We start from the raw sequence: 14,574 nt of genomic DNA on the forward strand, positions 1-14,574 counted from the left end.
CTCACCCTTTCTTGTGGAGTGACATGCTCAAAACATTAGAGAGGATTGTAAGCCAGCTAGCTAATCAAAGCCATTTCAAAGCTAATAGCCTAACCTTCTGGGTTATGTTGTTTGGTTGTAGAGGGTCCAGGGGGAGGACTTTTCCAAAGGAATATCAAATTTAACTTTAATGACTTACACAAAGAAAATAATTCTGGTCATCAAAATGTGATAAATGTGGCAAGTCTCTTTGCTAATAATACAGATGAAATAGAAAGGATGATAGTCATCTATGATAATGTGGAAAGTAGCTTCATCCAGTAATGCAAGTATTTTAAAGAAAAATGCATATATGCATTTTCCTATATACATTAGAAAGGTTTTGTTTGTTTTTTAATAAGACTACGGACCTTTGTCTTCAGATTTATTAAATGAAATTCATTTTAACAACAGCTACTGAGAATCCTCCTATAGTAGGAGGTATGAAAATGAGCAAGATGTGGTTCCTGCCCTCAAGAAGCTTGCAATGTAAAAAAAAGAAGGGGGATGGTATATTTCCAAGAGAATAAAATAGGCATAGCTAAAAAAGAATAAATAGCATGTTATGAGTTTTAAAGGAGAAGAAGATTGAGTTTCTTGGGAGAATCAGGAAAAGTTACATGAGTAAGGAAATATTTGGTATGGATCTTGATGTATGGGTATGATTTTGACAACTAAAGTCTGGTTACGTGGGAGTTGGGGGTAGTGGTGGAAGAATTCCAAGTAACAGAAAGAAAAGGCAGAGGACACATAAAAGTCTAAAACACACTGAGTAGCACAGGTAGAAAGCAGAGTGCCAAGTAATAGAAGATAAGAATGGAAAGATAATAAGTTAAGGTAAATACTATTCTTTGTTTCAGCTTGCAACATACCCATCAGAGGTTTTGGACACAAACCCCTGAGAGTGGATTTTATTCTATTTCTACTTTTAACTTTTATTTTAGGTTCAGGGGTACATATGCAGTTTGTTATATAGGTAAACTTGTGTCATGGAATTTGGTGTACAGATTATTTCATCACCCAGGTAATAAGCCTAGTACTCAATAGGTATTTCTTGTGATCCTGTCCCTCCTCCTACTCTCCATCCTCAAGTAGGCCCCAATGTCTGTTCTCCTCTTTCTGTCCATGTGTTCTTGCTATTTAGCTCCCGCTTAGAAGTGAGAACATGCAGTATTTGGTTTTCTGTTCCTGTGTTAGTTTGTTAAAGATAATGGTCTCCAGCTCCACCCATGTTGCTGCAAAGGACATGATCTCATTCTTTTTTATGGCTGCATAGTATTCCATGGTGTTACATATATCATATTTTCTTTATACAGTCTACCATTTATGGGCATGTAGGTTGATAGCATATCTTTGCAATTGTGAATAGTGCTGCAATGAACATATGCGTGCATGTGTCTTTATGGTAAAATAATTTATTGTCCTTTGGGTTTATACCCAATAATGGGATTTCCAGGTCGAATGATAATTCTAGTTTAAGTTCTTTGAGGAATCACCACACTGCTTTCCACAATGACTGAACTAACTTACACTCCTGTCAGCAGTGTATAAGTGTTCTCTTTTCTCTGCAACCTTGCCAGCATCTGTTATTTTTTTATTCTTTAATAATAGCCATTCTGACTGGTCTGAGATGGTATCTCATTGTGGTTTTGATTTCCATTTCTCTAATAATTAATGGTGCCGAAAGTTTTTCACATGTTGGCTGCATGTATGTCTTCTTTTGAAGAGTGTCTGTTCATGTCCTTTATCCACTTTTTAATGGAGTTGTTGGGTTTTTTTTCTTTTTTTTCTTGTAAATTTGTTTAATTCCTTATATATTCTGGATATTAGACCTCTGTCAAAAGTATAGTTTGCAAATATTTTATCTCATTTGATAGGTTGTCTATTTACTCTGTTGATAGTTTCTTTTGCTGTGCAGAAACTTTTTAGTTAAATTAGATACCATTTGTCGTGTTTTGTTTTTGTAGCAATTGCTTTTGGCATCTTTGTCATGAAATCTTTGCCAGTTCCTATGTCCAGAATGGTATTTCCCAGGTTATCTTCCTGGGTTTTTATAGTTTTAGGTTTTACATTTAAGTCTAATCCATCTTGAGTTAATTTTTGTATAAGGTTTAAGGAAGGGATTCAGTTTCAATCTTCTGCATATGGCTAGCCAGTTATCCCAGCACCATTTATTGAATAGGGACTTCTTTTCCCCATTACTTGTTTTTGTCATCTTTGTCGAAGATCAGATGATTGTAGGTGTGTGGCATTATTTCTGGTCTCTCTATTCTGTCCTCTTGGTCTATGTGTCTGTTTTTGTACAAGTACCATGCTGTTTTGATTATTATAGCCCTGTAGTATATTTGAAGTTGAATGATTTTTAAGAAGTTGTTCCATAAACTCTTTATTGCTAAGAGTGTTCATTCAACTTTTGGTAAGCTATGCCATATAATTGTACATTAAAAGCTCCAAAAGTTTTATTAATTATGCACTTGAGATGACCACAGCTATATTAAAACCTCACTTATTTTTGTCAAATGGGAACCACATTACCTGGGTAAAGTCTGTGATCTTTTTCTCTATGAGTATAATAAACATGGAAGAACTTTAGGATCTATAGATGAACATTAGAGGTATGAGTCTCTTCTAACCAGCCCCTCTACAGACGTTGAATGAGCACCAGTATTTACTGATTTAAATTTGACTTCCTCTGACCCAAGCCTTCTAATGCAAGTACTAATTAGTATTAAGATAACCCAATGCAAAATCAGCTTTTAAAGCCAAACATGGTATGAAATATTACATGTACCAAATTATTCATTTTACATGCAGGAAATAAAAGCCCACAGGTTAAGTAACTTGCCAGAAGTTACCTAGTAAGTTAACTAGCAAATTTTCAGAGCTAACGATAAAATAGGTAATTTTCAGAGCAAGAAAGAAAAATTACTGTATTTACCGTGATGTTTTTTTCTACTTCTATTATCAAAGATCATTTACTAAATTAAGACCTCCTGACTTATTTAGAATAATTATGACAAATATATTTGGAACTGGTTCCCTCACTTATTTTCTTTGTCCACGCTGGCCTCTTTTATGATCCTCAAAGATGCCAGACATGGTCCTGTCTCAAGGCCTTTGCACTTGCTGTTCCCTCTGCCTGGAATGACCATATGACTTTGCAGCAATTAAGTATAAACATTCCTCCAGAAAGATTATGCTGCCCTTCAAAAATCAAGCCCTTCCTACATGTTTTAGAGTACTGCGAAAATTAGGGATCCTTCTTAGGTCAGGCTTGTTTAGCTTCTTTTCATTATGAGAAAGTAATTGCAGAATCCCAAAGGGCAATCACAGGATGATGTGAAGTCTTGTCTGCCTGGGCAGTCCAGGAGCCCTAGCAGGCATGGCTGACTTGGTCTCAGGGTGGCAAAAGGGATGGTCCCTCTCCTGGAGCCAAAGGCCCTGGGAATGATCAGCAAACCCTCCTAGGAGAGAGGCATACTCAAGTCCTGGGTGACATCCAGGCACAATTCTCCTCCCTCAGACCCATGAGATATGTTTACTGGCATCCTCCAATCACACGCTTTACCTCATCTGCGACAGGTTTAATGGACGTATCCAATCCCAATTTTCTTGCCTCATTTGAGAAACTGAATGGTGAATACCTTTAAATTGTCTAGTAGAAAACAGCTAGCGAGCATGTTATCTGGACAAAGAAACTTGTCACAAGAATTTTGCACATTTTGCATGACTTTGCTTTTGTGTAAGATGTATAATATACCCTTTGGGAGGAGACACTGATCTAAGTGTGACTTCCTTAAGAATAACAGACACTGTCACAGTTTGTTAATCCTATTTGTCTCCCAGGAGAAGGAGAAGATTATTAATTACCCAGCGAAGGTCAAGGGGTCATCAGGCCCATAAAGGGGGTTTACCTCAGAAAACTAACCAGTGGGAGGCTGAGCAAATCTACAAGCCATGCACATGAAGGCTCTCCTCCCCGAGCACAGCCTCCAGTTCCTGATATGCCTGCAGAGTGTCTGCAGAGGACACAGTCCAATTTCTAGACTTGCTTATGAATTTCAAAAACTTTGTATATACATAGATATCAAGGTTTACAGGCAAACTGATTGAAAGGGTGTAATTTCTGGTGCCCTGCCTAACCACGCAAATGCGGAGCTGGGTCAGCTTGCATCTGCAGCGCGGCAGTCCCTTCTGAATACGTAACACTCCAAAGGAGATAGGAGACCTCCTACTTCCCCCTGCCTTCAATGACAGCGCTTCTCATTTTCTTTGCCTTCTGCTTTCTGATCCATAAAGTAGAAGTGAGAAAAAAAAAAAGCTTCACAAATTAATATACTATTGGGTTATGCTGCCACTTAAATGGCTAATTGTAATACAGTGTGAGATAGGCTAAATTAGGAATACGAAGTGCCAGTGGGAAAACAGATGAGGCAACCTGTCAGCCTGCCCAGGGAAGGGACCAGTGGTGGAAGCTTTCCAGGGTTAGGCTTGGACGCTGAAGGAGGAATCAGGGTGTTCCATGCAAATATTTAAGAAGGAATGCCATCTCCATGGAAGAGACTGACAAGGCCAATGCCGTTGCCTTTGCCTGCAAAGCTGCAATACTGCCTCTCTTCTTGGGCTAGGAAACACCCAGCTTCTCCTTCACTGGTTTTGGAAGGCAGGCAAAAAGCAAAACAGAAACAAGAAAGAACCACCAGAGCACACACCTTTCTAGGTCAAATCTCATTTCCCAATACCAACAACAAGGTTGACACCTTTTCATTACCAGCCTTGGACTTAAACTCCACCCTCTATCCAGAGTGGGAGTGGACCCAGATGAGCAACCCAATTGCTTATTCTAGAGTCTGGGCAGTATCCCCCACTCAGTTCCATGTTTGATTTGGTTACGGAGGGATCCTCATTGAGCCAGTAGCATCAGGACCTCTGTTCCACAGCCGCTCTTTCAACAAGAGTCCATGTACCGCACACTCCTCCCCTAGAAGGACACCATCTGCCAGCAGGAGGAAACCTCTTTTCCTGCCACCGTCTGCCCTGGTCCTCCTTCCCTATCTCTGAGGCATCTGCAACCTTTCATGCCTGGCTCTCTAGCCTAGATAGTTCTAGAACACTGGAATATATTAAAACATTCATATACACACACAACTTCTTTCAACAGCGTAAGAACCTAATGTTGAATTTTCTTGAGTTTTTTTTTTTTAGCTCTCCTGATAATTTCTCGTGTGTGGACATATTAAGATCATCATTCTGCATTAGTGATCACTATACAAAAGTCAGGGAAAAAATCTGACTCTCAAAATCAAAACAATTTCAAGTAATGAAGGTTTTGGGTATAAAATATGTGTTTAAGGGATTTTGTTTAAAAATACACTTTGGCTGTCACTTTAAAAAGATTCGATCAGGGAAGAAAAACCACTATGCATGATATGGAAGCAGAAATTTATTATAGGAATTGGAACTTGTACAATTGTGGGAAGAGCAGGGAAGGTAAAATTCTGAAAAGTGGAGTTAAAACAGTAGAGAAAAGCCACAGACGACTCAGAACTTGCAGTGATTCCTGGGAGCCAGCACGTCCTGCTGCCGGAGTGGGACCTCAAAGCCTACGGAAGGTTGTTGGTTCTTCAGGTCCATGGACTCTGTGAGTTCTCGGCAAAGCATCTGGTAGAAGGCCTGGTAGAAGACCTGGGACAAGGTCAGCATCAGGAGGGGGGTGCAAGGACAAACAGGAACCTGCTAACACCTCTGTGTCTGTCTCTATCACCAACAGGTGCCGATAACCTTCGGAACATGGCAGCTGCTTCCCTTCTGCCTCCCAGAACTCACAACTTCCCTTTGGACCAACTCCAATCTGAAATTATGTAGAAAGGGAGAGTCTGAAAAACATAGTCCCAAACATAACCAAGTAGACAATAGAACAATCTGGCACATTGATTGGTATTTTGACATAACCGCCAGACCACCAACAACAGCTCATTGTAGGCAGGTGCAAGTAAATATCTCACCTCAAATGCAACAAGTCCAGAATGAATACATCATAGTGTCCCAGGCTTCCATTAAACAAAAGCAAATAAATAAAACAAACAAAAAGCAATCTTTTATCCCTCAGCTTTATTCATGCATAACTAACAAATAAAAATGGTATATATATTTATGGTGTACATCGTGACATTTCTATCCGTGTATACAAAAAGCAATCTTTCTGAGTACTGCTCAGTTACCACTACCTCTAAGTGATCCTGTGTATTCCACACCCTAAGTGTCCATCTGACCTTCCTCACTGCCCTGTGTCCCAGCAGTCTCTGTCTTCTATCTAGCTTTCCTCTTTGCTTTCCCGCATTAATGAAGTGCTCCTCTCTCTTGCCACCCTGCCTCCAATCTCATCCTGCTCCAAACCTTCCATGAAACCACATGAATCTTTCTAAAATGTAAAATTCTGCTTATTTTACTGAAATCACTTTAGTGACTCCGTATCACCTATCATATACATCTTTCTTGGTGTGATATGCAAGACCCCTCATATATATTCTGACCCCCACCTACATTTTTAGCCCCCTCTCCTGTCCTAATCCCAAATGTGCTGTGCCCCAACTATTCTAAACTATTTGTAAAACTCTGAATATAGGATTATGTCAACACAGGAGTCTGTGTGCCTTCATCCCCTTGCAAATACAGTTGTCTGACAAACTCCTTCTCATCCCATAGGATTTGACTCAAATGTGACCTCCTTTGTGGTGTCTTCCTTGTCTCCTTACCTTCTCCCAATCCCCAAAGTCAGTCCATAACATTCTCCTAACAGTGGATAGTATGTGCCACGCTGTACCAGGCCTGCTGATTTACATGTCTGTCTTCTGTGCTAGCTGTGGGCTCCTCAATGTTAAGGGCCACATCTCATTCATCTTTGTAGTCCCAGACACTAACACTTCCCAGGTGCGTGGTAGGGGCTCAATAAACATTTGGTTAAGAAATTAATTGATGAATTACAAGATCTGACATGTTTAAATATTTTATTCCATATTTATAGCTGCTTCCATACAAATTATGATTCCCATAAAACATAGGTTTACATTTGCCAAAAAAAAATTAATTTGGGGGTAATCCAATACATGTACATGGCCAAATATTGAAATTCAGTTTAAATCTTGAAATGGCTCTAAATCATATGACCTCATTGATCAGATTAATAAGATTATTTCTAAATCTCAATTTCACCAGTGATGTTTAAACATATTTTTGACCTGCCATCGGAATACAGAACAACAAAGGAAACATCTGGTTGTTCTTAACTTTGGGGAGACAAATCCATTTGTTAACAGTAGCAATAGGAGAGCTGACAGAACCTGATAACAGCTCCAACACGGGGAGATCGGCCCACAACAGATGGACCAGACACTTCAGGGAAAGCTTTAAAAAGATGTCTTTTCTAATTCAGGTTATACACTTCTTGAAAGTTCCTTCAACATAAGCATGAAAGTTTGCAGATGATTTTATCAGATCTGACAGCTTTTTTCTAGAGGTTAGTTTGCAATTGCCTCTCGGGGATCGTTTGGTTGAATTTCACTGGATTTTGTAAGTAAAGGCAGGAATGTTTCTAATAAGTCAACAAACTGAAAGTCCTAAGCAGTTTGCATCACTGCCAACTTTCTGAGTGCGACCCTTGGCTGGTCAGAGTTTGTCTGTGTTCTTTTTTTTTTTAATAATTCCTCATCAGCTAACCAAGGTTAATCCAGAGCTATAGCCATTTCTTCTACATGTTTTGGACATAGATTAATAGTAATTATGTTTAGGCTCTAATGATGTTAAAAAGAAAGAAAGAAAGAAAGAAAGCTCAAACCCTGGCCAGTGCAAAATTGTTGGAAAGCATTTTAATACAACTATCTTAATCATATTTCTAAATATGTTAGTCATGTATAATAGTTACAGTGATTCTAATCAAACTCTCCAAACATTCTATCCATTTTCAATGCCTTAAGACGTATATATTCCCTCTTAAACTGTTAAATTTTGTAGCCATTTTTAAATTGTCTAATTTACTTTTGGACTCACCAGATAAAAGATCCCTAAGTTGATTATTAAATCATTCCTATTGGAATAGAATAAAGAATTTAATCATATTTGGACAAGGCAGTAGTTAATAAGAACCACACACTGAAGTACTTTCTAATATAATGTCCCCTTACATACACTACAATTAGTAAATTGTTTGGTATATTGGCTTTAAATGGACTGGCTTCAGTAAAATTTTGGTTGATACTTAATATTTTTTAATTATTTTCATCAGACTTTGGAACTGGTTTCATAGCTGGAGAAACCGATCCACAGGCATTAAATACCAAAGCACACATCAAGTTAGCCATAAAACCTAGAATTGCAGTAATTACAAAAACTCACACACTCACAGACACATTTTTAAAACTCCATCCTTAATGAAATGCTGATTGATGAAAAAAAAAAGCATTTTATTTTTCTTGGCGTATTATTTTCCAAGATAGGTTATTTTAGTGCCAAAGTTTAAATTAACAGATGGACTGGATAAGTTCATTTGGAAATGATGCTATAGTATGCTCTATAAAAATGAAAATTTTCTTTCCCAGAATTTACCAGAAGGTAAAAGACAGAGAAAGAAAAGAAAAATAAATGAATATGACTTTGGAGATAGAGGCATTGATAGGTCAAAGAGTTACGGAAGCAGCCTTCCAGGACTTTTTGGAAGTCTTGGCCTTAATTTCTCATCTTCCAAGAGGACAGAGATTCTCCAAAATATCCCCTCTTAGGACTTCTCACTGCCTGTCATCTGGTTTTTCCTTTATTTCTCACATTCCCTAGGTTCCCAAAGGAGAGATCAGAAATTGTGAAAACAGAGGCACTAGAGAAGGAACATTCCAGTCCCTCTTCACATCCCACAGGTCTGAGTCCTAGGCACCTACAGCCCACCACTTAGGCCAACTTGACTGCCTAGGACCCTGGCTCCGACCTGTGCAGTATTCTACAGATGGACAGCATAGCACCTTTGGCCTGCACTGCAACATCAGTCCCCAACGATCAAGCCAGCAGAGAAGTGGCCATGCCTTAGATTGTGGCTGACTTTGCAGACAGAGAAAGAAAATGAAAGAATGCCTTAAGTTCTACTTCTCAAAAAAAAAATAATAATAACTTTTGGGTACTAGGCTTAATACCTAAGTGATGAAATAATCTGTACAACAAACCCCCGTGACACGAGTTTACCTATATAACAAACCTGCACATGTAACCCTAAGTCTAAAATAAAAGCTTAAAAAAAAATAGGTCTACTGCTCCCAGTTAAATGACTGCATCATTCACTACAGAACCGGAGACAATTTAAAATAATTATAACAGAGGCCGGGCTCAGTGGCTCACACATGTAATCCCAGCACTTTGGGAGGTTGAGGCTGGTGGATCACTTCAGAACAGGAGTTCAAGACCACCCTGGCCAACATGGTGAAACCCCGTCTCTAATAAAAATACAAAAATTAGCATGGTGGCGGGAGCCCATAATCTCAGCTACTCAGGAGGCTGAGGCAGGAGAATCACCTGAACCTGGGAGGCAGAGGTTGCAGTGAGCTGAGATCACACCATCGCACTCCAGTCTGGGCCACAAAGCAAGACTCCATCTCAATTAAAATAAATAAATAAATAATTATAATGGAAGTGCAGTCATTCTGGAAAGACACAGACTCAAGACAGCTGTGTGACTTTGGATAGGTTACATGATCTCTCTGTGCCTGATTTCCCTCAATGTAAACCGAGAAGGGTGATACCTATTCTGGAGTTTTTTTAATGAGGGTGTAAGCAGAGCTCCAGACTCATGATGAATACATGGTACACATTTAATAAATGACAGCTAAATACATTATACCTTTGCCTGATTTTAGGAGAGAGGTCATAAGCCAGATGTGAAAATGAACCAAATCGCTAACAAAATTGCAGCTCCCTGTTGGAGATGGTAATTTATTTTTAATTTTTCTGCCTACAATTTCCTAGGTCTTCTAATTAACATTGTGATACTTTAGCTTGTAGCCTAGCAGTCTTGTTCTTGTCCTCAATATTAAGTATGCTCAGTCATATTTTTAGATAACTTAACATTGCATATTTATTTTTAGAGAGCCCAGCCACACATAAATGACCAATACAAATCAACATAAAAGCAGTTCATATCCAAAGTGCCCAGTTTTAACCCTCTGTAGCTGGCAGTTCCATTTTTAAGGCGAAGTTTCCTAAAGTGTGTAATCTATAAAACTAATTTTATAGAAAATTGACACTGAAGATATTAAGAAAAATCAAAGCATTCTGTGGTCAATTAAATTGGGGAGATGGTAGGGTAAGCAAAGTTAAGAAGGGTTTTTTTTGGGTTTTGGTTCGGTTTTGCTGCTTTGTTTTATCACATGAATTTTCAAAACCTTCAACATTCGAATGTACATGACATAGCTCTAAAAAGGTAATAAGAGTCCTACATTTCCAAATTTTATTTGTGCTCAGAAATGATATTAGGTGCCATTACCTGAATTCTTCTATTGTCTTTTTGTAGAGACATTTGCCATAGGCACAATAATAGGGGTGATGGGGCAGGAGGAAGGGAAAAACAGAGTGAGAGAAGGAGTTCCAGAGTAACTACTCTTTAAGGCAGGGATCACAGATCCTAATGCCTACAGGAGAAAGTGACATCAAGATCAGAGGTGGGCCAGACACAACCCAAGAGAAGATGGTAGGTCAATGGCAAACAGCAGATCATAGGGTCTTTCTACCTTAATTCACACTTTTAAAAACATTCTGTGCACCTGTATATGTCTGTGGGCCCTATTCACCACACATTGCAAGCATGAAGCCCCTATTCTTAGGAGACTGCTTTCATTTTTATTTCAAAAACAGCACCAACTTCAAGAGTGCCTTCAAAGATCCAAATTTTAATGTGTTAAAGGGAGGGAAAAAGAGATAGAGCATATTAGAGCAGGAGGTGACTGTTCCTCTGTCTCTTCATCACAGCTACCACTAGGCCCATCTCAAAGTTAAGAGATGGGATCCTGTTTATAGTTCAACATTATGTTATCCACAAGTGGATGGATAAGAACTGCTCGTGCCTTTGGATCATTTATATTTTACCAGACACCGTTCCATGTGCTCTACTTGTAGCTCCTCATTTTATCCTCACAATAACCCTATCATGATCCCCATTTCACAGATGAGACACAAGAGAGTCTAATCCACTGGCCTGTAGTTACACAGCTAGCAAGAGACATAGCTGGGATTGAAATTCAGGTTGTCTGGTTCCAAAACTCTTAACTGTTATGCTCAACTCAGTCTTGGAGATGTTGTTCCCAATTTGAGGGGTCTATCAGTTTTAATTGCTTCCAGCTGCAGGTGACAGACATCCCAGCTACCAGTGTCTAGAGCAAGTTTTGTTGTTGTTTTTGTTTTTTCCACAAAACAAGAAATCTGGAAGCAGGTATCTACTGGCAATAGGGCTGTAGCTCAGCAGTGTCAGCACCAACTTCTGCACGCTGGTCACAAGATGGTTAGTTCTTCACTGGGCATCATATATGAAATCAAGAAGCAAGAAAGGAAAAGGGGTGGCACCAGCCTTAAACCCCTTCCCACAAGGCCCCATCAGACTTCAGCTTATACCTCATTACCAGAATGATATCACATGGCCATGTCTAGCTGCAAAGGAGTCTGGGAAAGCAAGTATTTCTCTTTTTCAGCCCCAAGAGTGGAGGCAGGAACAGGAAAATCTTGTTGGGAACAGGTGCTGGTTTAGCCAGCCAACAGTGCGGACCACAAGAGATTTGGTTTGGTTAAGAAAATACCAACAGAACTTCATCATACAGTGTGTCACCCATGACATGAATCCAAGGAAAGTTAAATAGCAACAATTAAAAGTTTGCTGCAAAACCAAAACTGTATTATAGAACTCTTATTACCTTTTGAAATATCTGTTTCCATTCATTTCCAAATATCCGAAATTATCTGTAAACCTTTTCCCAATCAAATCTGTCTAGATAGTGTGTAAAAATTACTTGACCTTCACACACCCAGATACTTTTAGTTATGTTATTGTTAGTTATGTTATTTCATAAAATGTTATCTCCTTATTTACAGTTGATAAGTGAAATGACGATTTTCAATACAGTTTCAAAACTGGATTGAAATTTTGTTAGTTATTAGAAACTAGGAAGCTTCAGTGCTTAAAATACATAACAGGTTGTTTGTATTTATCATCTATTTTATTTTCCAGTTTGCATTGGTTTTTCTGGGTCTTTCTACAACTTTAATTGTAAATTTTTTCTTTTATATTTTTATCATGGCACTCAAACTCAGAAAACCTGTTAAGGCAACTACATAATGTGATCTAAAAATCCAGTTAACATATTGCTATGGAAACCAGGAAATAGAAACAGCACTCTAATCATTCCTTTAGACAACCATGGCTGTGTGTGTGTGTGTGTGTGTGTGTGTGTGTGTGTGTGTGTAAAACTTTTTAAATTCATTAATTTATTCACCTTTTATTGAAAGCTGTTACTGAACCCAAAATCTGTAACTGATCTGTTCATAAATAGGCCCAGTGTCTTATAACCAGTAAATTAGTGTTTTTTAATGAGCTATAGTCATTGATAAATTAAGCCATGCAGTATCAGGAAATCTCGTCAGTCTGCGTTATTTAGCCTGCTGAGACCTCTTGGTATGGTGTGAAGGACACCTGACTGGGCTGAGAGCTAAGTTCTAACCTGGCCCCTCTTACTAACCAGCTGTGTGACTCTCCTGGGAACTCCTAGGGACTCAGTTTCTTTACCTGCAAAATGGTTCAATGCAAGACTTTAGTAACGTAATGAGAATTTTCCTTTTCCATAAAACTGGGGAATCACGAGGTAATCTCTTTTGAAGATTGAAATCACTCTTATGTAACCTCTGGTAATGCCTGGCACTTGGGAAATGATAACTATTCTTACTATATTTTTCTATGTTTCATTCTGTAGTAAATAAGACCTGAACTTGCATAGTAACTGTTATTTTAACCCATGACTTTCAATAACGAAGATATATATGTCTCATTATCTATTGCCATGATTGAACAAGCCCGTATGAGATGCTTGAACAAGTCGGTATGAGAGCCGGAACGAACTCAAGTTCTAACCGGCAATGCCCGTTCCTTAGATCCTATTACCTTTGAGTGTTCATTTACTCTTGTAGGTGTCAATTTTTATAGCGAAATATAAAGTTATCCCAACACAATTACTCCTAATAGAATTCACCAAGGCCCCAAAAGCTCTTTTTTTTTAAATCATCATTAAGATTTCAACATTCAAGAATTAAACTTCTGTTCTGTTTTGCTTATTCATCGCTATTTGCCCAGTTATTTAATCGGCCTGCTTCCGGCTATGAAAAAGAAAAAGAAAAAAAAAAGAAAAAAGAAATGGAAGTCTCCTCAGGGTTAAACTCCTCTGTTGTACTTCCTTGCAGAAATCTGAGTTATTATAGTAGAGGATAATCGTTGCATAATGAAATCATTGGGACAATTCGTCCATCCACTTCTACCTCCGCCTCTAACAATTAACTCCCTGTTTCTGCGGTGCCCAAATCTCTCTATACCCGGGTGGGCGGGGGGCGATTAGCGGAGACGTAGGAGAGGCCGAGAGCAGAGCTCGCGTCCTTCCCGGGGTCAGCGCGCGGGGTGCCAGGAGGGTGCGCGCCTTGCCTCTGAGCCCGGGGTGACACTCGCCTCCCAAGCGCCAGGAGGGGGAGACTCGGTGCCGCTTATCTCCGGCTGTGCTAACTTCAGACTGCCTGAGCTGGGGGAGGAGAGCGCGCAGCCAGGGCGAGAAAACTTCTCCACCTAGAAAGTTTCACCTTGTCGTGGGCGGGGCAGAGGCGGGAGGAAACGCGACCCCCGTGGGGCCAGGCGCGGCGCGGACGGCAGGAAGGGCGGGGGCCGATTTCCCTCTGGGTGGTGCCAGTCCCCACCTCAGCGGTCCTCGGAACCCGCGGACTAGGCGGACGGACAGCGCGCGAGGCAGACAGACACGTGCTGGGGCGGGCGGGCGAGCGCCTCGGTCTGGTCGCCTGGCGGTGCCTCCGGCCCCAACGCGCCCGGGCCGCCGCGGGCCGCGCGCGCCGATGCCCGGCTGAGTCACTGGCAGGGCAGCGCGCGTGTGGGAAGGGGCGGAGGGAGCGCGGCCGGCGGGCGGGCGGGGCTCTGGCTCGGCCCGGCCGCAGGTGACCCAGAGGCCCTCGCCGCCCGCGGCGCCCCGAGCGCTTTGTGAGCAGATGCGGAGCCGAGTGGAGGGCGCGAGCCAGATGCGGGGCGACAGCTGACTTGCTGCTAGGAGGCGGGGAGGCGCGGAGCGCGCGGGTGGTCCTTGCGCCGCTGACTTCTCCACTGGTTCCTGGGCACCGAAAGGTAAAACTGCAGCCCCTTTCAGATCCCGTACCCCATCCCTCGCCTCAGGGGTTCTGCTTTCTTTGTTCCCCTAAGAGACCTGACTGCTGTTCAGGGGGCAAAACCACGGAGGTGGGCTAGAGTTTAGGGGCTTCGGAAACTGAAGA

General features: G+C 40.7%; 1 protein-coding gene across 2 annotated transcripts in view; it reads left to right on the plus strand.

Annotated features, from left to right (window-relative positions):
- The first annotated feature begins 13,921 nt into the window (after positions 1 to 13,921).
- Positions 13,922 to 14,574, plus strand: part of MET (MET proto-oncogene, receptor tyrosine kinase) — a 123,222-nt gene continuing 122,569 nt past the window's right edge. For both annotated transcript variants that reach the window (XM_054495521.2, XM_063667785.1), the window contains exon 1: positions 13,922 to 14,428. The gene's annotated coding sequence lies outside the window, so the exon portion shown is untranslated. The remainder of the gene's footprint in view (positions 14,429 to 14,574) is intronic.

This window comes from Pongo pygmaeus, chromosome 6 (genome assembly GCF_028885625.2).
Source record: "Pongo pygmaeus isolate AG05252 chromosome 6, NHGRI_mPonPyg2-v2.0_pri, whole genome shotgun sequence".
Lineage (NCBI taxonomy): Eukaryota > Metazoa > Chordata > Mammalia > Primates > Hominidae > Pongo > Pongo pygmaeus.